Genomic DNA, 25822 nt, shown 5'->3' with positions numbered 1-25822 from the left:
TCCTCACATCACATAGAAAGAATTTTTTCTTCCAAGTAAGGAAAATCATTAAATGACACCTAGAGAAAAGAATTTGCAGTGGTTTGACCCAAACTCAACTGCAGAATATTAGTAGCTTCTATTCTGACTGGCTGGTGGTTCCAGATCACAATCTTTTTCTGCATGTTGAAGTATAGTCCCAGAATTTAGGAAATTGCAAGGTATGAAAAAACTGTATGAGGTAGTTTTGTAGGAGAATAGTGAGAAATATACACTCTACCTAATCATAAGGTTTGGTTATTCTTTGTATGATGCAATAATTTTCTAGCCCTCAGTCACAGGACACAAGTAATTAGTATTGAATTATTACAGTACTCTGCAATGTGAGTAACAATTAGAGTACGTGTTCACTGAAGTTTTGGTCCTGGGTTCATATTACTGACAGTATCAGCAACTGACTGGAATAACCTAAATTCTTTTATGTGTGTATTCTCTAGACAGCATCAGAATGAAAGTTGGTGCTCTTTCTTTATGGTTGGGAAATTAAGCTAAAAAAGGAAAAAGCTATTTCTAGCTTTCTAGAGTACAGAAATGTTGACTTATCATACTTTCTGGAGTACCCCTAGTACCAGACAATTCAATACAATCCTTTCTCAGTGTGTCTGTCTCCTTTGAGGATTAAGGATTAAAGTTCCTCATCTGACCCTGCAGGGGAGTGACATGATGCAACCCACAAACATACGGTGCTTTTCTTTCTCAAACCAAGTAAATTTTGTTTATAGGACATTTCCCCCAACCTTTAATGATTTAAAACTATGTTCAGACATTATCTGGGAGGTCCTTCCTTGTCTGAGTCAAAGTCATCACAAGTGCTGGCCTAGAAATTAATAGACAAGCATGTATCAGTGCATGGGCCCATTTTCTGATCTTGGTATATTGTGTTAAATTAATCTTGTGACAAAAACTAAGAAAGGTTTGGTGATCATTTTTGTGTCTGAACAAATCGATGTTATGAGAGAGATGTTCCTAGACATGTTCTTCTGTTGGATGTGTTGTATCTATTTTGATATTGCACCATCATCAGGAATGATCTTTATAAACAGAACATTACACATGCACTCATTATTGTAATTTAAATGATCACATTTAAAATGTACTTACTAAGGCAAAAAGACTGTATTTTTTTTCATGTGTTCACGTATTATTAGCCTCACATATATTCTCAGGAGCACTCCATATCCAGATTTTGGAAAAAAAACCCCATTGTTAGTACCCTCTTTTGAACTAAGGTGCTTTTCTGAACTAAGTATGTAATTTCAAACCATCAAAACGCAAGCAGGCCTGTGTTTTTTCTGTTATTTTTCTCACATTTTAAGGTACTTTGTATCAATAAGGTAGGACTACTATCAGATTTTGAGTTTGATAGGATTCTTTTCTATGTATTAACCATATCTTGGTACCAGTAAGTAGCAATAGTGATAACTTTTGCTCTTCATCTGTTTTCAGAGTGCTTATTCGTCTGTTTCCCTTGTGATTTCCAACCATAAGATACAACAGCTGCAAGAAAATGTTATTTTCCAGTTTCCTGTTGTTTTACCAGGTTTTTGCTGTTTAACTTCTGTACTTTGCATACAGTGATAGTCAAGTCAACTGCAGTTTAGTCGATAATGAAAAAAAAATCCAGAATAATGGTTAAATTCTTTAATTTCTGAGGTTTAACTTTGATAAAAATATTTTTTGTCAGATGCTAACTAGCCTCTTTATTTTGGTTGACATTTATCGCATTTATTTGTCTATGCCTCAAAATGTAAGCTTTTAGGTGTTGCCAGTGCACACAATAAAAATTTTGCTGATTTACACTTAGAAGTGTCTAATATATGTCTAAGATTACATTTAACAGGTACATTTAACCATTTGAATTACTGCAGTCTTCCTTGTGCTTAAATTCAGATATGTATTTAAATATCAGAATTAGGATGTCCAAACTTGCCACTAATATTTTAAAACACTTTCTAAATGTTATGGTAGGAGAATTTGTAATAAGAAATCATGTGATCATTCCTAGTGTACTCTTTTCATACCTTTTTTTTTTTTTCAGGATTTATTATTTTAAAATTGTATCAACACTATTTCCAGCACAAATCCAGAACACGCCCACATACTAGCCATTGTGAAGAAAATTAATTCTACCTCAGCTAAAACCAGCACAGATACAGAGCACTGGATGTACTTTAACATATAACTACCGTTTATTATTCTCTATGAACCTAAAAATACACTGTTACACAAATGAAAAATGAAATACCTTGCTGGTTTAAGGTGCTTACAAATTCAAAGACAAAGGACAAAAGAGGGCACAAAATTTCAGTCTGTCCTTTCCTCTTCAAAGGGGAGATGACCTTAAACAAATGTACTCTTTACTTATGGATGCAAAAGCTCCAATTAATTATATAAGTGCTTTGAAAACTAGTCTTTTATGTCAAACCTCTTGCAAGACTTCAAAATTCTTTCCTGTCCCTGGCTCTGCAAGGTATCTACTAAGATATGTAGTTCATCATCTAACTTATTTTTCTCATTTTGTTTCCTACTTTCTTCTTATAAATGTCATATTCTAAATATATGAGCCATGACAGAATGTACTTTATTCTATTACATTATTTTAATCTTAATATTGTATCAAGACCATATGGAGTTTTCATCTACATTAAGCTCACTAAACTGAATAGAAAGCTGACAACTTGCTCCATTCCAGTCTTCATTTTCAGATGTTATTTCCTGATTATTTCCAGATTTCCAGCATCTACTAGCTAGTCAGAGAAGTGATTGAGAGCAGCACTGCAGAGAAGGACTTGCAGGTGATGGTTGATGGAAAACTCAACGTGAGCCTGCGGTGTGTGCCCAGAAAGCCACCCCTATCCTGGGATGCACCAAAAAATGTGACCAGCAGGTCAGAGGAAGTGATTCTGCCCCTCTCCTCTGCTCCCATGAAACCCCACCTGTACTTCTGTACAGTGCAGTGTACAGTTCTGGTGTTCCCAGTGTAAGGAGGTGGAACTGTTGGAGCTAACCCAGAGGAGTGCTGTGGAGCTGATAAGGGGACTAGAACGCCTTGTCTATGAAACCAGGCTGATAAAGTTCAGCCTGTAGAAGAGAAGGTTATGTGGTGACCTCACAGCAATCCTCCAGTATCTGAAGGGGACCTGCAAGAAAGTCAGAAAGAGACTCTTAATCAGGACCTCTAGTGATATGATAGTGAGTTCAAACTGAAAGAGGGGAATTTAAGTTAGATATAAGGAACAAATTCTTTATTGTGAGGGTGATGGCATACTTGAACAGGTTGCTCAGAGAAGATGTGGTTGTCCAATCCCTGGAAGTGTTCAAGGCCTGATTGGATTGGGCACTGAAAAACCTGGTCTAATGGGAAGTGTCCCTGCTTATAGCAGGGGGCTGGAACTAGATGATTTTTATGGTCCCTTCCAACCCAAACCATTCTATGACAAGTCTATGATGTCATGACCCCAACTTGTATATATTATATCTTTTGTTATCAATTAGCAGTCTTAAGATGTTTAATCCTGAACTGAATGAAGTTTATGTTACTGTTAACAGCCAGCTAAATAATTACGCTTGAACGTAGCTTCAGATTCAACATATTTTGTCTATTGAAATTTTTCAGTAAAATCTAGATTCCAAAGTTAATCACTTTAGTTTATAGGGTATCTGATCCTCTGAGTTCCTGCAGAATCCACATATTGTGATTCCAGTGAAGACTTCAGGAAATAAGATTGTTAAGACTTTTGCATATGGCTCAGAAAAATTTAGTTTAAAAATGAAATTTCTTTTATTAATCTATCTTAGCAAATAAGATTGGATCTTGCTCTAAAAACAAGCAGAATAATTGATTTAAATTTCATATATTCTTGCTGCACTGGGAGATAAAGCAGTCTTAGGAAAAGACTTATTCTTTCCTTAATTAAAAAAATGTATGTGCACAGAAGTAACATGACATCTATCCAAGTTTGGATGGCACCCCTTCCCATGGCCTTGGATTTGGAACTATATAATCTTAAAGTCCCTTTCAACCCAACCATGCTTCTGTGATACTATCACAATTAAGTGATTCTAACAGAAGGTCTGGCCACTATATAGAACAGAAAAAACTGTTGTGTTGGTTCTCTAGGACAGAAATCCACTGAGTTGGAATGCATAAGTAATCACAAATTCCTCGAAAGGCAGTGTCACAACAAATAAAACTTAATAAACTCTGGCAATTACTAAGGTAGACCTTTTATTAAAAGCTATTTTGAATCACTGGAAAGTACACAATTTAGAAGAAGCATTCCAAGGTCTCCAGAGTTAGAGGTTTAAAAATGTTCAGCAAGTTCATCAATCATGTAAATTTACATTTGCCTTCTGAAAGTAAATGTGCTAGAAGCACTGCAGTCTCTCTCTCTAAAGGCTCATTTGCCAGCTAATCAACTGTCTGATGAACAATATTTGCAGTGTTTTAGATTCCATAATAAGGAATATAAGACAAAATATCCTGTGTAATTCATAACATATTAGGCACTTGCAGTTTTGGGTTACTGTATTCCTAAAGCTGTTTAACATTCTGGTAGTTTACAACAAAATTTGTTACACTCCACTATATGAATAATACACGCTAACAGTCTGTCTTGAGTATGAGTTGGTCATAGTAACTTGGTTTTGTCTACAGTCAGATAATGCAATCTAAATAATTGGGTCTGCATCCAGCAGAGAAGTCCATCCAGGAAGTTATGAAGGCAGATTTCATGATGGGACCTGGGGGCAGGGCTGAACACAAGTATCTTGTAGCATGGGCTGCCTGAGCAGAGCCTATGATTGAAGGCCATTCAGAGCTCAGTAGTCCTTAGGGTCCTGGCATTTTGTTTCCTGCATTTGTCTTTCAGAAAGATGTTGTCATTGTTTGTTTTTTTTTGTTCCTTGGGACCTCTTTTTTTGGCTAAAGATGGGTGCAATATTTGCCTTTTTCTAACCCTCAGGAATTTCTTCAGATCACCAATTTTTTCAGATCAACCCCTGAAGAAGACCATTGTTGTCTGCTCACAGTCCGCAGAGGTTTATGGTGGAGCAGAGATTGATCTGCAGCCAAGGAAGGACCCCTCACTGGATCAGGGAGATGCCCAAAGATTGCTGTGATTCCATGGGAAGACCATGTAGGAAGTAAGAGACTCCAAGCAGGACCTGTGAACCCATGGAGAGAGGAACCCATACTGTACCATGTGTTCTGGCAGAACTTGTGATTGTGCAAGGGACCCATGGTGGAACTTCTTCCAGAAGGACTGCATCCTATGGAAGAGACCTGTGCTGGAACAGTTCATGAATAACTGCAGCCTGTGGAAGGATTCACAATGGAGAAGTTCATGAAGGGCTGTTTCCTCTGTAGAAGGGGAAGAGTGTGAAGAATCATTGGGATGTTGGTTGGTAGGTTAAATTCAAAATGCTGCATCCAGTCTTTGGAGTGTCATTGTTTTCTTGAATGTATCAGGATTTACTGTAGGGCTCAGGGAATTGGGCAACAGCCTGTGGGGCCAGGTGATGTCATCCTTAATCCTGCTAGTGGAACAAGAGGCTCATGTAAGAAGGAAACTTACAGCTTCCCAAAACTGTACAACTGGTCAGCAGATGGATGTCCTAATATCACACAGTGTCCAATTACAGTCATACATGACTTTCTCTTGTTTCTGACACATGGATCAGGTTCAGCCAGCCTAGATACCTTCTCAGAGAGACCTTGTTAATTTGTGCTGTCACAGAAAGAAGTCTTCTGTAGATTTCTGTGAGGGCTATAGACATCTATAGATGAGCACCAGAGGCTGCCATGAGTCACCATGTAGGGAATCTTCACTGTCTGCCCATTTGACTGTAACCTCTGACTATCTTTTCCTGCTCTGAACTCTAAGAACAAAATGCCAGTCTATTATTCTCCTTCCCTGATGCCAAAAAAGCCACTGGACATAATTGTAAATGTTTGGGTTTTTTTTTTTTTTGTCTCAATTTCTTCTTTTCTCAAAACTTCTTTACTGTGGAAATACCTGGGTATTCTGTTTTTGGCTGCAGTAATGTTAATTTTCTTCACAATTACTGGTATGGGGCTGTATATTGGATTTGTGCACAGGGTTGATATTATAAGAGATGTTTTTGTTATTCAAATGTGCAAAAAATAAAAACAGAAAGGGTACACAAAAAAGAATAATATAATCACTGAGAGAATGGTTAACTTGGAAATCCTGGGAGCTTATTTTAAAACTTCAGTTATGCAACCTATTGAATGGTTCATTTAAATTGTACACTTTCTTAAATAAAAGGTATATGTGTTATTCAAGCCTTTTAAGGAGAAATTTTAAAGCACTTTGATAGAAAGTTCCTATATTTAAATCTGTACCTCTACTCCTCTAAAACCTTCTCAGTAGCATTTTTAGTAGCACTCGAATGATTTCACAGAGACAAAAAGATAAATAAAATAAAAGTAATTTGACAGTCTCTTTAATTTCAAACCCTGTACATGAAAATTTTCTTTGGCTAGAAAATATACAAGATAGTCACAGCTGAATCTTATTATGTTGAAAGTATTCTTTTGGGTTTGTTTGGATTTTTCAAAGGTGATAAGCATGTTTGCTTTTTCTAACATCCATTGTGAAATTAAATTCCGACACTAATCAAAAAATAAGAACAAGATAACTGTCAATATGTGTTTGTGCTCCTACAGATTAATTTATATAAAAAGCATTATTGATATGATGCTGAAGAATTCACAAGTTTAAAATATTGGTTTAGTTTTTTTGTGTTTTTTTTCCCCAAAAGGAATAGAATATAAAGAGGAAATGAGACAAATGTGTTTGTTATTCTCCTTTTTTTTTCATCCATGCATTAGGTATGTTGGTAACTAAAGTCAAGCTTTTGAGAACAATGTTATCTCTGTTTAGTCTTTTCAGCTTATTTTGTCTGTATGTCAGGTACAAAGGAGAAGCAATTTTCAAAATGATATATGCTGTATTTTGGTTTTTGACACTTTTTCATAAAGATCATGGTCTAATTTGTTCAACTTTCCATAAGATATATGAGTATCCACATCACCTAAACAGTGTCACTGTGGACCTAAATGGCCTTGGAAGACAGAAAAAAAAATTAACTGAAAATGAAACAATTGCACTCATTCTTCCACTGGGAGCTGGAGTTAATTGCTTGAGGGGATATAAGGATTCATCTCTTTTACCTTTTTGGTGTTGTTCTATATCTAAAGTACTTAAACACAGTCTCTTTAGAGACTATAGTCCAGAGAAGACAAGGAAGAATAAGAATAGAATAAGAATACAGTTACCTCTTTTTTTACATTTTTTCTGACCATCCAAATGAATGTAAGAAGTGCTGCCTGTTTCAGAAGTAAGGTCAAAATCACCTATTTCGCATCAGAACGTGACTTCATGTTTTTTTCTGGCAGAGGAGAAAGTTCATAGAAGGAAATCAGACTCTGTGCAACATTTATCTCTTTTTTGAGACAATATTCCAGGGTCTGGGGAGCCCTTAAACTCATCTATAGTGCCTATCAATTAAACAATACATATACTATGCATCACCTTATATATGTCAGCTATTGTCATGTGACACACACCAACTCAAAATACTCCTTATTAATATCTCCCTTACTTGTGACAGCCAGGTTTCATGAAGTTCTTATGTTTCCTTTAATTCCTCTTTTAATACATCCTATTTTATGGTTGTTTAGACAGAGACGCTCAGAATCCTATATATGTCTAGAGTTACTAGTAGAAAAAACCCCATGACAACATAGTATATTACTGTATCACTGTACTTTCAAGATGAACAGAACTGTTTTCTCACCTCTTAACAATTCCATTCTCACCTGATCACAGAATACAGACAAACTTGTGGCTGTGAAGTTTGTCATATATCAACCTCTGGATATTTGCAACAACCTACAACTTAAAGATCCCATTTACTTTTGGGAAGAAAAAAAATATCTTTTTGGCCTGTGGTTTTCTTGAATTTTTTTCATCTCTATTCCATACTGAAAGGTTCTCTGCAATGTAGTTTTTGAAAGTAAATCCTGTCTTTCTTGATGCAATTCAGCTGAGCCTTTTCTCATGAAGTGTGAGTTTCAAGTGTAGCCATGGGGATTAATTTGATACTTTATGAGAAATATTCCAATGTTAATTATTAGCATCTAATTATTAAAAAAAAAGGTTGGGAACAGAAGGGAAAAATTAAGCAACATTTTCTAACTATTCTGTACTAGTGAACTTTTGTCTTATGCCCATGTGCATGGGCATTTTATCTTTAATATAGCTCCATATGAGGATTTTCGTAAGCAAACTTCATTTCTCCATAGATGCAGAAAGAGTACTGAATCTTTAAGCAGTCTCTGAGGATGCAATTTCATCTTTTGCCTCTTTTTCCCCATCCTGCCTATTTCCCCCAGCTATTAACAACAGAGTTATTAGAGGGGGAAAAATAAAAAGCAAAAAGAAAACCCTAGATATTTTCATTTTAATATTCAGTAATAAAAATTTCTTAGTTAAAAAAGAGCATTACTTCTGAGTTTTAAGGTGTGTGATTTCTATTTTCTTACATTTTTAAATAGAATCAAATATTCAGTCCCCGGGTTTAGTAATTTATAGGTTTGCTGTGCTTTTTACAGATTTTCTTTCTTTAGGTGTAAGAGCTTTGTAGTGACTTGGACATTGGAGACTGAGCTTGAGAAAATTGAACTCAGGAGAAGAAGCAGTGTTGTCAAGTTCCCTCAAATAGTGGTGGAGATCCTATTTTCAAAGGATCCAAATGCTTGAACTTCCTTTTGAGTGTGGCTCAAAATTCAACTGTATTAAACCCACTGGTCTGTATGTTAACTATCTCAATCTTTTGTTAAGTGGTTTCATCAAAGTAAAAAGTAAGATTTAAAGTCATGCTTTCTTCTAGAGAAAACATTAATTCTTTTAGTACCATAAAACCCTAAACCATAAAACCCTATGGAACTTTGTGTTAAATACTGTGAATACTTTTGTGACATGATATATTAAAAGTCCCACAGTTTGAGACACAGAGTGATACCCTTTGCCTCATAAGGGACATGACTAAACTAAGTAATTACTACTATTACGCGAAGCCAAAAATCCATATTTATTGGTCTTCTAAGATTAGGTTAATTTTAAAAAAGTGAATACATATGAGTCGTAGTTATAACTCCCTTCTGAGGCATTTATTTATTATTTTAGAGGCTTTAAAACTATTTTGAGTGTTTTTTTCTTTTAATAAAAAATCTGTTATTCTCACAGAGATGGGTCACACCATGAGGAACTTGACATGAGCAGCAAGGTGTGTATCTTAGCTCTCATGCAGCTAGTTTACTGAACTTCTCTGTAAGGGCAAGCATTTGGAGAATGGGAGATCATTTTACTACTGTTTTGAGTGTCACAGAGCATCTTTCAAAAATTAAAATGGAGTATCTGCCTACTACCAGCACAGGTCAAAATAAAGGTCACATGGGGACTTGCAGGAGAAAATCACTTGATTTTTTATATTTTCCAATGAGAAATTCAATATCAAGAGAACAATACCATTACTGTCACTAAGTCATACATTTTGGGTTGCTTTTTTCACTCATTTTACTGCATTTTTTCAAAAATATGTAAATTACTTCACATGTATAAAAAAACTTGCTCAATAGCATGTGGATGCCTTGTAGATACTTTGGAGATACTTTGGTTTAATGTTCTGCTGTCTGGAATTTACATTTAATTATTTTGAAGAAGTAGAAGAATATACCCTGAATGCCCTTAACTTAAAAGTCTTGAGAGATCTTTCAGATACATTTCTTCACACCTTTCAATAAAATGCTAAAACTGTACAAATTTCCATTCAGTCAAAACAGAAGTATCTTATACTATTCTTCCTATGATCTGTCCATGGAATCATAAAATCATAGCATAATGGAATGTCATCAGTTGAAAGGGACCACAAAGATCATCCAAGTCCGAATCCTGGACCTGCACAGGACAACCCTAACAATTGCACCACATACCTGAGTGCATTGTCCAAATGCTTCTTGTCCTCTGCAACACAGCTTGGTGCTGTGACCACTTCCCTGGGGAGCATGTTTTGATGCCCAATCACCCTCTGGGTGAAGAACTTTTTTCTAAAATCCAACCTAAACCTCCCCTGGCAAAATTTTAGGCCATGTCCTCATGTCCTGTCATTGGCTGCCACAGATGTCAGTGTCTGTCCCGTCTCTTCTCTTCCCACCACGAGAAAATTGTAGATTGCTACGTCTTCCCTCAAGTCTCCAGGCTGAACAAGCCAAATTACCTCAGCTGCTCCACATATGGCCTCCCCTCCAGAACTTTCACCATCTTCATTGCCCTCATTCAGATGCTCTGTAATAGTTTAATGTCTTTCTTAAATTGTGGTTCCCAAAGCTGCACACAGGACTCATCTTGAGGCCACCCCAGTGCAGAGCGCAGCAGGACAATCCCCTCCCTTGCCCAGCTGGTGATGCTGTGCCTGATGCCCCCCAGGACAGGGTTGGCCCTCCTGGCTGCCAGGACACTGCTGACTCACATTCATCTTGCCACTGACCAGAACCCCCAGGTCCCTTTCCTTGGCACTTTCCATCATCTCATTCCCCTCTCTGTACGTATACCCAGGCTTATGCCATCCCGGGTGAAAAATCCAGCATTCATTTATCTTGCAGAACTTTATAGGGTTGGTGATTGTCCAGCCCTCTCATCAGTCAACGTATCTCCTGCGGGTCTTTCCACATGTAAGGGAGCCAACAGCTAATCCCGTTTTAGTATTGTTGGCAAAATTAGTATACTTTAGAGTACGGTGTCCAGATTGTTTATGAACCTATTGAAAAAAAATTGTTCTAAGATGGAGCCTTGCAGAACCCCTTCCTCAATATAAAGGGCCTCCTCTTGAAAAAAGCTATCATTCTCTCTTTATGAAATCTCAGCCCTGAGCCTTTCCTGATCAAAAGAGGCAAACTAAGACAAACTGTTAGATGTGTTCCACCTGTGATGTAAATCATGTCCTAAGCATTGAGCAGATATCATCAAATTCAATTATGGTTTTACTTAGTAGATAGGTTGTTGAATTGAAAAGGTGGAAGTGTAGTGCTTGAGCAAGCAGGGTACCCTGCTTCTGAGAGATCAAAATGTATTTTTTCTGTAGACCATTAATAGTGGCAGTAGAAGGTGAAGGGGCAAGAAGAGGATGTAGTAAAACTCCTGATTAGAGAAGGTTAATCCTTGCTTTACTTTTGCATGTTTAAAGAATGCATTTTCTTTATTTTGTGATTAAGTAGATGACACCAAACAGAGAATAACATGTATTTTCAGCTAACAGTAAAAATCCAGATTTTTTTTTTTTTTTGTAGCACGACAGATTGTATTTATCTCTATAGTCTAATTAAAAAGTTAAACATTAGCATTTTGTTGCTACCTCAACCACAAAATTATGCAGCTTGAAAAACAATAGTTATGGGATATCCTAGTGGTTGATATTGCCAAGCGTGACATGAAGCATATGCTCCCAGGATTTCAGTCTCCTTGAACCATCATTGTCTGTAGTATGAGCACATACAGAAAGATAACTATATATTCTGTAATGTTTGATGATTCTTGTGTGCAGTAAACTGTTGGTAAAATACAGATTTGTCAAGACCTATCTCGACAACTTAGAAGGTTCTGTTCAGTGCGGAGTATTTTTTATTGTTGCCAAGTCCCATACAGGAGTTTCAACTCTCTTCTCTGTTACCATTCTCCTCTAACAAAGAAAATACTTTTATAATTTTTGCTTTTATTTTTTTCCCCAATTTCATGACATTTATATATGAACAGGCACATTTTGATGAGAGAAATTTTACTTTTACAGAGTAAATTTTTTGATTAATTTTCAATATGTTGCTGTGATGTTATTTCCTGGACACATAGATCACATTAGATCTTAATTAGTTTCACATTTCAAAAGCAACATAGAAAGGCAACTAAAATGAACTGGTTTTGAAGGCCAAGGGTAAGGAATGTTTCAGAATTGCCGTAACATATTGCCAAGCTCACCCAACAGCCCTACTAGAATAATCAATAGAGATGCAGAAAATTCTGAAACACACAAGGAATGACTCTTCCAATGGAAAAAATTATTTCTCTCTACTGTCTGCTTGTGGTTAATTTATATCTTAGAGCTTATGGGTTTATACTAATCTAAAATATTTTCTCCTCTACTACATAATTATTAATTTTCTTACTTTCTGTATAGAGTTTCTATATGTAGCAATACTCCTCTAGATGCCAGTATTATCATGTGGTATGGAATTACATCAATTATGTGTCAAGTAAAATTTTTTTTTTTTTCAATTTTAAATGTCCTGGCCTTGACTTTCATTGATTGTTTGTAATCCCAGTCCAGCTCGTCAGCAATATTTTTATACAATGTGACATACATATAACAGCCTTTTCCCGGTGTATCATTTTAAAATATAGACCCTGACTCTTGTTTTCTTTTTTTCCTACACTCCTAGTAGAGCTCCTAGCATTCCTTTCCAGCTCCTAGTAGAGCTCTTTGTGACCACTACTGGTATCAGTGTTGGGGTCCTACTATTAAAAAGGCCTTGAAAAGTCCAAAATAACTATGAGTTTGCCAAATATAGGCAAGGGAAATAACAATATCTATCTAATTTTTCATTGTAAAATTAGGTGGCAGATAAATTGTAAAAATTATAAAGAAAAGTTTTAAAATATTTTCTTTGTTTTTTTCCAGATTTGTCTTGTTTGGTTTTTTTTCTTATAAGTCTAACTGAACAAGAATACTTTCATCTTCAATCACATAACTTCTCTTTTTCTGAGACATTCTGAAATTCAAAGGTCATGTGCCTTGAGGTTCTGTGTCCAAACAAGGTCTACATTTCAATGAAGGCAGAACATAATAACAAAAGGATTTAAGAGTACAACAGACTTCCTGCAGAAACTGGTAGCCTAGCTCCAATTCAATCTCTTATCTATACCTCCCTGCTGTTTAAATAGCATGACAACAATGGAATTAGGGTTTATATTTATAGAGTAGGAGTTTCATGTAAGAGATGAATCCAAGTTTCTTTATGATTGTTATCTTATTTTAGGATACTACATATAATTCTTGGAACAGAGATAAAACTTGAATGCCAACAGCTTTTTTTTTCTTCCTTTTTTTAAACAGATAAATACAGTTCTAAATAAACACAGAATAAAAGGGTTTCCTTTTATCAGTGTAGTAGAACTTGTGTTGATGACTTCTAGGCATTAATTCTTATAATCAATGAAGATCAGTTAACGTAGATAGATTTATATATTCAAGCTAGGTGGAATCCATTTACTACTTGATTATTGCTATGGTAACTACTTATTGCTGAAAAGTAAGAAAACTATGGACTATATGTCAAAAAAGTAATGGCCTGGCTTTCCAGCAGTTGTTATTCCACGAGTATCTTTGATATCATTGCATCCCTGTAGAAGTGTTCTGCTTTATAAAAAAAGAGAAATATTAAACCTTGACTGAATTAATGTCACAGACCCGGAGTGTCTGCTATAGATAATTACCTATGTGAATACTAAATTCACGAAAATTAAAATTGTGACTCTCTCCCTCTTGGCCCTTCTAAAAATATGCATATTGCTGTGCGTACATTTTTCAGACATGAAAGCAACACAAATTCCAACAAATTGCTATTTAGTAGAAAGATTCATACAGACACATACTTTTAACCCATTGTAAAAAGAGCCTGCTTATTCTTTCAGTGAAAGCAAACAATAAACATCTAATTTTTCCTATTTACAGAGGCACATCATAATTGCTATGGAGTGGCTGAAACAGTGTAAATTGGCACCCTTAGTCAGTGTGAGTTACTAATTTACTGTGCCCTGAAACTAAGACTGGGCAGGTGTCTACAAAAATGTCAACACAGTAAAGTATTTTATAAATGTTGTCTAAATCAGTATACTTCAAAGTTGGGTACTATTATTACTGCAAGATTATATGTTACTAAAACTAAAAAACCTCGACCCTTGAATGAGAAATCAAAGGAAATTGCAAAAGTGATACACTGCAAGATATGGTGTTAACTAAAGTAACAATAAAACTGACAGAGCTGCTAATCTGGTGTCCTCAGTAATATACAGTTTCTCTAACAGCTAAAAAAACCATGGGGAATACTGAAGAATCTTGAGAGGGTTCCAACTGCATTTTGAAATGTAAAGAAAATGAAAAAGTATTTATTTAGAGACCACATGCTGTCTGAAAAGAACTGTACTGCCACAGTTCTTGAGTTAAAATCAGGCATCTAGATAGAAATATTGCTAAAATATAGAGCAGACTGGCTTTCAGAGACAAATGGAACAAAAAGGCAACACTCTTGTGAAGAGCCCAGGACTATATAATGAGCTTATGAGTTTACTTTGTTAATGATTACTGTTGCCTAAACAACTTGCTAGAGCTTTGCACCTAGGAAGAATGTCCTTGAAATGGTCTCATCTTTTCAGGGTAACAAAACAGACTGGATTTTTCTCAGTTTTATGCATATTTTATTTAGATTTTTATTTATAAATTAGTGATCCACGCTCGTGTACAGAAATAAATGAGTATTTCTTAATGAAAGTCATCTGAAGAGCATCATCCTGCAATGAGCAATCTTGTTATGAACCACATATCTGAGCAAAGAGGCATATTCATGATAGGTTATCAAATTCAATGGCTTAAAGCATAGTAATTATCTCCTTTTTAAAATATTGAGAGGGCAAAAGTCTAGATCTGTGGTAAGGTCATACATCTTTATTTATTACAGTATATAGTACAGTAAACTGTACTCCTACAAAATCTAAAGACAACTTTGTACTGAACAGCTTTTGTCTTACTTGCTGAAAAGCAATTCTGATATATACTACCAAGGATTATTCATCACAAAACAAACTTTCAAACTACACTTAGGATGAAAAGTTCCCATTTGATACTAGAAATTAGATTTTCACATACCTTTAAAAGAAAAAATAATGAAACCGTGATTTATCAATTTACTTATGTCTTCACTTCAAGAATTAAAATGATCTGCAAACTGAGGGGCATAACTACAGTCCTCACCATGAGATCAGATTCCCCCCTTTTCAATAATTTCAGGAACTGTGTTTCTACATCTTTTATCTAATGTTGACTCTTAGACTATAAACTTCAAATATAAACAGATGGTTTATATATCTTTGTGTACTCTGAAGCATCTTGTATTTTTAAACATTGTGACTTTACAGGCAGTGGGGTCAGAAGTGGAATTAACTAACCTGGTAGATGCCACCAGGATTGGAATTCTCTCTCAAATTCAGTTGAATGTTACCTTTCAAATTTGAAAGTTACCTTTCAAATTTAACTGAGAAAAGCTCCCTCATCTCCTTCCTTTTTAATTGCTGCCAGAATAAATTGTACACACAATTAAGAAGTATATATGGTGCATAATTGTCTATAGCTACCATATTGATTAGTATAAGTAAAGGAATTGAAGGTTCCTATCCTGTGGATCAAGCTTGTGGATGTGTGAGCCAAATTTTGTTCGTGATGGCACATACTTAAAATCTCACAGGCCCAGGGCTTGAAATGGTCTGTGGGAAGGGAGTGCCAAGAATGCAGAACATCCAATTAACTTGTGTTAGTCAATGTTTTGAGAAAACAAAACATACATTTTGAATAAATATAATACCTTTAATTATTTTATGTTCAGAAAGAAAAATAGCTTCTCTAGCAGAGATAATATTAACAAAGTTTTATATGCAGAGTATTTAGAAAGACTGAAGATTGAGTTATAGATTCAAAGTTTAGATATATAGAACAGACTGAGATAGGTATTTCCTGTATGAGAAGAAATGTTAGACTATCAGGCTATAGACTTCAAATTTTGAAAGGCCTAGGTAAGCAGATAAGATAGCAGTGGTCTCCACCAATGTTAGGAATCGCTACCCTAGTGTAAGTCTGAAACAGTAGGTGAAGTTTAGTTACTTGAACAATAGAAAGCCATTGCATAAACCAATTTTATATAGGAATATTAAAACCTATCACACAAATATAATCAAACTTATGCAGATTCACATTTACTCCATATGCCTCTTTCAGCAGTAGAAGATGTTACAGAAAAGAAAGCAAAAAAAATATTAAAGGCAAAACAAAACCTCCCAGGAAGACTTGGATTTTACTTGCATCCTACTGATGCATTACTGATTTTCTGATGAGTACTGACTTTCTTGTTTAAATATTTTACAAGTTTTCCTAATTTTAAAGAATCATCTTGCAGAATTGGAATTATCACCTCCATAGTCACGTTGTGGGTTTTTATCTTTCCTGTAAAGCTCTAACGAGGCAGTATTTGGGGTTTATTAAGCAGTTGCCTGGGGAAAGCTAATAGTTCCAGGACATGTGGACTAGGTACCATTTCCAGGAGAGTTGACCTTCAAAAAAACTGCAGTTTTTTGGAGATACACTTTCCACTTCATTGGATTATATTTTAAATGCCTTACAAAGTTTCCCACTACTTACATCAGTAGTTTCAGAGTTAAACATTAAAAGTCTACAGATAAGCAAGTTGTCTGTATTTTCAGTATGGATGAAGGTGAGTTTATCAACTTCCAAACCTTTCATCTGTCTGCACAAGGTAAGTGTTGTCAAGGGAAATAGAGAGTGATATGCCACTCATGTATTATGGAATAGCTGACAGGCACCATTTAACAACTTCCAGATGAGATCAAGCTTGCCATTTGTTATAGACAGTGGAGGTACACCAAAACACCAAGAGGCACACAGCTGATGCTATATTCTTTGATGTGGGGTGATTTTTCCCAAAAGCAAAAAACAAGAGTTGTTAATGATTTTCAGAATTATTTTTTCTTACTTTAAATTAGAAGTTCTTATCTTGTGTTCCTGTATAACATACTAAGAAGAAATGCCTATGTTCCAGTTGTGGATTTCAAAGTATTTAGTTGTAGCCAGATTCTTTTATTGGCATTTAAGGAGTTTGGAAGTGCAACCTATCCATACATCAATTTTAGTTTAGGGTATTTTAATATGCAGTGTTTGAAACAGTGCTGGTAAACATCATAATTCACTCAGAGAATCTGAGATATAATAACACTTTTAGTTGCATTTCCTCAAAGGTGCCAGTAATAAAGTGTTTTTCCTCTAGCTGGGTTCTTTAACGTTTTCATAAGATTTGTCACACCAGATGAGGACATTTACACCTTAAATTTGTAGCTTTCATTTATAATCAGTTGTCACATTTAGAGTGCAATTCAATATTAAGACATCTTAAAAATATTCAAAGAAGTTTTTGGTCATCACTTTGATTGTCAATTTTGATTGAAATGGGAAAAGATGTTCTACAATTATATGGCCCTGACATAAAAAGGGATATAGAAACAGAGATGCTGCAAAGAGGACAGCAGTTTCATCTGCTCAGTAATCAGGACTAAACAAAAAAAACAACAAAAAAAAAATCCTTCTCAGTAAATATTATTTTGCAATTTTGCAATACTCTGACAACATATTTTACATATATTCTTTAAATATATAGGAATTATTTTGCAAGGTTCAAAAATCTCTGTATTTTTTTTCCTTTGATTAAAGCTATATATTTTTAAATATCAAGTCAGCACACAAAACTTATATGGAAATGAAGTCTTTCATATAATACAAACTATTGCTCAGAGAAGAAGAGGTTATTCACTTAATTTCCAAGACTTTATGTTGGAGTAATTTCAATGCTGATTCCCCAATTTATTTGCACGTTATTTAAAATAGACTCTTAATGATTCATTGCATTGCCATTGAATAGGAATTAACTAGGGAGAGGTAAAGTCTATTTTTTGTGTTAATGTGTTACCTTTTAATGTGTAATGCTGTTGAGTTTTGTTGTATAAGAATAAATTTTTTAAAAAACTCAGGAAAATATATACATCGTATGTATCTTCAACAACTTGTTTAGATCTTTCAGTATCTTAGTAGTCTCTTCTAAGAGTTTTCTTGTTCTAACTATGCATTAAAGCTTCGTACCAATTGAAGAGTAAAAACCCTTTACCTGTATAAGGGTTCTGCTAGTTTTGCTGAGCTAATTCTTAGATGAGTTCCTACTAGAAATAAAGGATTTGTTCACAGTAATAGGGTTTGTTACTGAAATTTTCAATGCAGTGTAGTTTTAGCACAAAAAAGCTAAGTAGCACCAGGGAATGATCCTGGGAAGAAAACCTGTGTCAGGTTTGTTGATAAATTAGTGTGTTTGGAATGCTTTTCTCCAGTGCTGGTCACAAATCCACCCATTTGTGACTTTTGCTTGGCTGCTAGTATGGTACTATTTTGAAGAAGTGGTTACTATCCATCTCCTCCACTTTAAATGAGAACAGAGTTTAGTAGCATGATTTCTGCTGTGCTGGTTTTCTGCAGTGTTATTTGGCTTCAGTGTAAGGACATGATTGACCACATTTGATTAAGCAGCACAGACATACACTGTGCATGTATGTAAGGAGGAAGTCAAAGCCATTTACTTTCCTTGACCTTCTCCTTTTGTCCATCCTACTGGATCATATTTTGCATCAGGTATTTTAGGAAGCAGTCTGATTTCAGGCTGCTTATTAATTATGGAAAGATATGCTGTCACATCTAAGAAAGACTTTTTGGAACAAGGCACGACTCTACTTGACAATGTGCATGCAACTTGTTTTGAATCAATACGATGTTTGAGAAAGGTAAACAATTATTTTATTTCACTTCTATGGATGGAATTCTATTGACAACTCAAAATTTACAATACCAAGATATGCATTTAGATCTTTCACCCAAGAGGGGGATAAAAAAATACATTGGTATGTGGGTTCACTCATCATAAAATTCTTGAAGAAATAATCCTATAATAACAAATTCAGGACCACCACACAGAAGAACTGCCTTTGGCAACCAAATAAAATAGAATGGAATTAAATGAAGGTACATTTAAAATACCATCCCTCTGCAAGATCTTAATATCTAACTCTAGGTTTCTTTACTTGACTCAAATTTTGGTCCTGATCTGATAATGAGTTCTCTAGTAGCTCTTTCTTTTCAATACATAGCTGTTGAAAATGTAGGAGTTTTTTTTTCACTTCTCTTCATCCATCAGATCACTCACTTTGATACTTTTCTCAATGTGGTCATTTCGATGTTTTTTTTTTTTTACATAGCACACTGTGTTTGAAGCAAGGTTTCTATCAAACCCAGCTGTGTCAATATATAAGCTGTTAATATAATTTATTACTCTTACATAGAAATACAGTTATATTGAATTACAAAGTTTGTTGGAAAGGCCATTTCTTATATTTCCTTCTGCTCTCAACTGTGCTTTCAAATTTCTTCCCAATAATTTTCTATTGAATTTTCCTATTGTATCATGTTTTCAATGCTCAAATATTACCATCCATATGCACATTTATTTTATTTGAAGTGTAGTCTCATTCAGGAAAACACAAACTTTTTTCATCCCAGATAAAGCTACGAAAATAAAACATAATGAATCTCTCTTCACTTTTCATGGGAAAAAAGGAAGGTTTTCCTGTTAAAAAATCCTTGGTTTTGTAATATACAAAGCTTTAATCTTCATGACAAAACTAGTACAAATTATTAATTTTTTAGAGTGGAAGAAAGAAATGAAATCTTTAAAGGCAGCAGATTGGGGGTTTTGTTTGGTTTTTGATATACATAATATATTTTCTGAGTGTGGTTTTTCTGAAACCCTGTATAATTTATTTTTCCTTCCATGTAGGTTCTCATCCAAGTAGATAAACATAATAACACAAATAATAATGCTTTCCCATAAAAATGAATCCATAAACTCCATCTGAGTTACACATAGAACTGAGGAAAATGAGGTGCAATATATATAATCTCCCATGAAACAGCTTGACGTGATTAGAGAATACATGCATGAATGTTGCCACTACTGAGCTATTCTTTTCAACTAGTTTGTTAAGAAAATATATACCTTCCAACAGAGATTAGTTATTTTTTTATTATAGACAGAGAAGGTCAATTTACAGGCAGACTACAATAGGACAAAAAGTTTTCACGTATTTTTGGCCAGCAAAGGGTGATAGCAGATAACAGCTACTCATACATTGAAAGTGAGATAATTGGCCCTAACTGTGCTGAATTACTGTGAATAAGCACTCGGACAATGCTGCCAGCTGTGTAGAAAAAGCAGTCCTGTGCAAACACTTCTGTGGAACTGAAAGTTGTGTAAAGTATGTAAGGTTGTTTTTATATTTAAAGTGGATTGTTTAGTAGACATCTGAGAATAAGAATAAATTCTCAGAATATATTGATTTTTAGTTATAATTTTTCATGTGGTTTTGCCATGGTAAATACTATTTATGTCCCTCAAAGATATTATGGAAGAATAGTTGTTTTGTTTTGGGTTTTTTCCTATATTGTAGAAAATTACTTTTATGTTGTTCTTTGTCCTCTTAACTTAAAGGACCTTGTATTTCTTCATAAATCTCTGTTACCTCAATTTTTTTGCCATCTGTAGTTGAAATCCACAAGCACATCTGGGAAAACTTAAGTACTGTTTTCCACTACTGTGGAATCTGTAGTGCTGCCTAGTACCAAAGGAAGTTTACATGTTTTATACAGAAAAATGTTGAGAATATCAACCCATACTATAGATTACTCTAACTGAACTCATATATTGCAATTCATTTGTATAATATTAGTTATGTTCCAGAGAAATATCACTTAGGTTGATCTGATCTACTGACTGAGGAAAGTCAGTGACTTTCCTCATATGACATAGATCCAAAGTATACTGTATGTCAAAAACTAATAATGTTCTGTTTTATAACAAATTTATGCAATTTGACATATATTATATCCATTAATTTGATGTTGACTGTCACGGATTTCAGCAAGAGTAGAATCAGCAGCCAGCAGTGAAACCTAGCAGCCTATCTAGTCAGAGGCCTGTCACTGCTGATGTTGCCTAAGGTTCAATACTATGCCCAGTATTGTTTAAGTTATTAATCAGTGACTTGGATGAAGGGACAGATGCCTCCTCAGCAGGTTTGCTGATGACACAGAGCTGGGAGGAGTGGCTGGTACTCCAGAGGGCTGTGCAGCCCTTCAGAAGGACCAGGACAGGCTGGAGAGATGGGCAGACAACAGTCTGAAACAGAGGAAAGTGCAGGGTCTTGCACCTGGGGAGGAATAACCACAGGTAGCCATGTCCTTGATGGTATCCTGGGGTGCATTAGGAGGAGCATGGTCAGCAGGGTGACGGAGGAGATCTTGCCCCTCCATTCAGCCCTGGTGTAGCCACATCTGGAGTGCTGTGTCCAGTTCTGGGCTCCTCACTACAAAAGAGATATGGAGACCCTGGAGCAGGTCCAGTGGAGGGCCACAGAGATGATTAAGAGATTGGAGCACCTAGCTTACAAAGAAAAACTAAAAGGATCAAGATCTGTTCAGCCTTGAGGAGATTGCTGAGATAGGGCCTCATCAATGTCTATAAGCATCTGAAGGGAGGATGTCAAGGGGACAGATCGAATTTTTCTTGGTCGTGCTAATCAATAAATTATAGGAAGGATGTTGGCAGAAGCACTGCAGACTGTCACCTGCTGCCGCCCTCTGTCCCCTCCCATTTCTCTGAGATGCAGCTACAGGACATGCTGAAGAAAAGTGGTGAAACATGGTATCATCATGGTGCTGAAGGACAGGGCTTGTGGGGGAGGCTGTTGCAGGCAATGGACCTGAGGCAGGGAGCCTTAATCCGGCTGAGCCAAAAGGAGTTCAGTGAAGAGGTAGCAAAATGACAGCACTTTGTAGGACTGACCCCGAGCACTCTGGAGCAGTCCAAAGTGTTGCTGGAAGCACCAGCACAGAACTGAGCCTTGCAGAGCAGCGTAATAGTGTGTCTCAGATGATCTTGCTTTTGGGAATGTGTAGTTTTTCTCTGCTTCAGGGACAGGAAATACTGGCCACAGGAGTCCCCCCTCCCAACATCTTGTCTTTGTGCTGGCAGACACGCAGAACTAAGTCAAAGTGTTGAGTACCTTTTTGTGTGTAAAGCACCTTCTCTTTTTGTATACTTTTGTTGATAATATTTTTGTGGTTACCGTGCATATCTCATTCCACTGCTGTTTGCTTTCAATAAATTGTTATCTTAACCCATAATCTCTGCCTTTGTCCTTCTCCTACCAGAAGAGGTGGGAGAAGGAAAATGGCTTTTTTTGGAGTATAATTTCCATCTGGTGTTAAACCACCATGGTATGACCTGTACATGTCTTGCTCTGTCCACAAACATGTTAAGTCGGAAACAGGAAAGTTAGTGTGAAGGTAACTGGTGCCGTTTTAAACAAGTGTTTTAAATTCTCTTCCCTTATGCAGATTTAAGAAGAGCTGGGTGGGGATGTCAAACAGAGATTTCAGGTCTTGTGGCCTGACTAATAATTGAGAAAAAAAAAAGGAACCCTGTTGTCAAAGCTGGTGTTCCACATGTTTCCATGGCAACTAGAGCATTCACTGACATCAAGGTTTCTATTTTGTTATCTTTTAAAATTCATCTTTATTGTTAGCATATTTCCCATGTTTTGACTTAGAAGTGATAAGTTGTATCATTTACTAAATTATATGTTGGGTGTCTCAAGGGACCAGCTGGTAAGGAACAGTTATTTAATTTCCCAGGAGTAGTTTAGTCATGTAATAAAGAGCAGGGAGAAAAAAAGGTACGATTTCTTAAAAAAACCACAACTGTGGAATAATTACAATATAGTTTGACCACTCATACTGGGTTTCCTCTGTTTGCAGTGTCTCAAGGTTGAAGCATTTGATCAAAAGGCCAAACACATTATGATGCTATTACTGGTAACTGGGTCATGGGAAAAAATAAAGCTCCCAATCTTCATATGTGCAAAGAATCTGCAATTGTTACCTTCTGTTGTTAGTACAAACACAGAACTGTTACTGACTATGAACAGTACATTTGTAAAATCTATTTCTTAGTGTGTTTTAGGATGTCTAATATTTAACCTTGAAAGATTCAGTTACTGGATAAGTGCCTTTTTTATCCTCTTTTTTACCAATTGCTGGAATTTGAGAATAATGCTGATGAACTTTTACTTTAATATTCCTGATTTTTAGAAGATACATTCACATTGATCACATAAGGGAATTGTGTGACAGAAGGCTGATATGACTTTTAGGACTAATTCAGAGATGATCGCACGAAATCTCCATAGAGACAGTGGCTTCTTTTGTTCCAAAATTACTTCACCAGTTCCTATAAAGCATAACTCCCATCTTTGATATTTCCTGGTCTTCCTTTGTCTATACAATACCTTTTATGAGTGCTCTACTCAGCAGTGTTCCTTCTCGTTCAAGGATGCAAAATGTTAATAGGTGTTCTGATATCCTATGACATTGGGCATTACTGTTAGATATTGCAATGCTGAATTTTAATTAATTTCTGAATCTAGATTGGAGGGGTTTTTTTATATGATCTCTACTGGCTTGTTCATTGATAAAAAAAGATTCAGAAACATGCAGAAAATATTTACTAGAAAAATGAAAATTCCCTTGATAAATGGTGGATTCAGTGATAACCAAGCTTTCATTGTATATTTTTTTAGTATTAGGTTTCTCCTATGCCACTTAAAAAACACTTTATTTCTCTTCCACTATGCCCTCAAATATAAATGCTTTCCAAAGAGGCCAGATATGGGTGTTTTTTGTGTAAGCTGTGCAGCCAATCAAGTCAATCATCTTCTTCTTCTACACAGAATGTGTTACGACAGCTGCTGTTCTTATTTACATCTAATGAACTGTTCATCTGTTTTCACGCATGATTTCTTCTTGAGAAACAGTATTTTTAAAATGGCTATGCCAGTGTTTACACCAAAAAGCCTGAAACCTGAATATACATGAACTCACAATGACCATGTCAGGGTAGAAACCACTATTGTTATCATCAGCAGCAGCATCATCATTACCATTATTATTACTACTACTATTGCTGTTATTTTTCTATTCAGGCCAAATATTGCTATCAGATCATGTATTGTGATTTCTGAGGATTCCTTCAAATTAGAAACATGATTCTGAGGATTCCTTCAAATTAGAAACATTACTTGAAAGTTGGGTTGACAGTTTTTTGTATTTGTCTTATAGGCTCCTACTTCAGGAAACTTGCTACAGTCACAGAATGCTCTCTCTCTCTCTGTCTCTCTCTCTCTCTTTACATGTGCATATGTATTCAAGGATGTATATAAGAACATATGAATGGATATATTTATGTGGTAGCTATAAGCCTCTTTCCTCTTGAATATATGAAACCAATCTTGTTTCTCTAGTTGAGACATGACACCCATCTAACAGTCAATGACAGAGGCAAATTATTAAAAATATTGGTTAAGAATGAGGAAACTTAAAATTTCTACAAATATGATATTGTATAGAAACAGGGACTTTACAATTGTACATGAGTTTATTTTCCAATTTCTTTGTCCAAACTCTTTTGGAGAATTTATCATTTACATAATAGAAAGTGAGAGAGATTGCCATCTTTTTCTTTATCAGTTGCTGGCTTCTTTTAGAACTGATCATTAGTTTAACTTGTATCAGGCTGCACAATGCTTCATAGTTTTAAAGTCTTATGGGTTTTATGAATTTTAAGCAGTACATGACTTCAAAGTTTTCCTTTGAGGGAAATTGATAATAATATAATTGAGTGACTTTCTTGATGCAGTTTAATCATGCATTATCTGTTAGCTTCTTAAGTTTAAATGAATCAGTCACATTTAAGTTTTTTAGTGGCTTTATTCCTTTAAAATTAGGTGCTTCTAAAATATAGTATCTTATTTTGCTATTGAAGATGTTTAAAACCTGTTTTTAAGTTTTATCATTAACTGTAGAGTGAGGAGCATTGCTAATGTTCTGATAGCAATATAAGAGAAGGGAGCACTTTTTGATATGTAATTATCACCTCTTAAATATACTGTTAAATTAGAAAAACATATAACTGCAAAGAATGAAGAGAAACAGTGGAAGAAGGGGAAATATAGGAGGTGAATAGCATAATGACATGGTAAATGAAGAAAAGAGAAAGGGACAGCAAAACTAAACACATTAATTAATATTCAGGTGTTCTGTATTAACCAAATAAGAGTAATAAATGAAACAAATTAGACAACATCACTAGGTCCTTAATTCAAAAAGAAAAAAACTCTGATAGAAGGCCAAAGTGACTTCAATTAGAAAAGATGTAAAGATAGTTTTATTTATTGTTGCAGAAAATGCTATTCCCCACTGTGAAGCAGTGGGTCAGCTAACAAGGGAATGGCTAAGATATACTGCATGTAGTCTGCTTTTGTGACTTCATTCCAAGAGATCATACATAATCGAGTAGGTTTTTGTAGGAATTTTTTGTCAACTGGGCACTGTTATTGTTCAGCAAAGGTGGGGCAGAAGTAAAAGTTCAGTTGCTTTTATAGTCTGTTGAGGAAGATTCCCTTCATTTAATGTTTTCTCTGGACTTCCTATTCAAGTCTGAAATAAAGTGAGCTCAGAAACATTTCATGTAGAGAAGTTATTATTCAGTATGCCTTTTCAAAGCATTAGTGAACTCATTATTTTCTTTCTTTTCTGTTTCTTACTTTCATTCTTTTTCCTTCTTTCTTTGAGAATTTTTATTAGTCTCCATTTTTTAATTCCTGTTTCCTGTCAGAAATCTGTGGTAGGTAATACCTAAGTGTTGCGCATTCAAAAT

The sequence above is a fragment of the Passer montanus genome, unplaced genomic scaffold (assembly GCF_014805655.1).
Source record: "Passer montanus isolate IOZ18808 unplaced genomic scaffold, ASM1480565v1 scaffold11, whole genome shotgun sequence".
In the NCBI taxonomy this organism is placed as follows: Eukaryota; Metazoa; Chordata; class Aves; order Passeriformes; family Passeridae; genus Passer; species Passer montanus.
The sequence above is the reverse complement of the archived record's forward strand: the minus strand, read 5'-3'. Positions refer to the sequence as shown.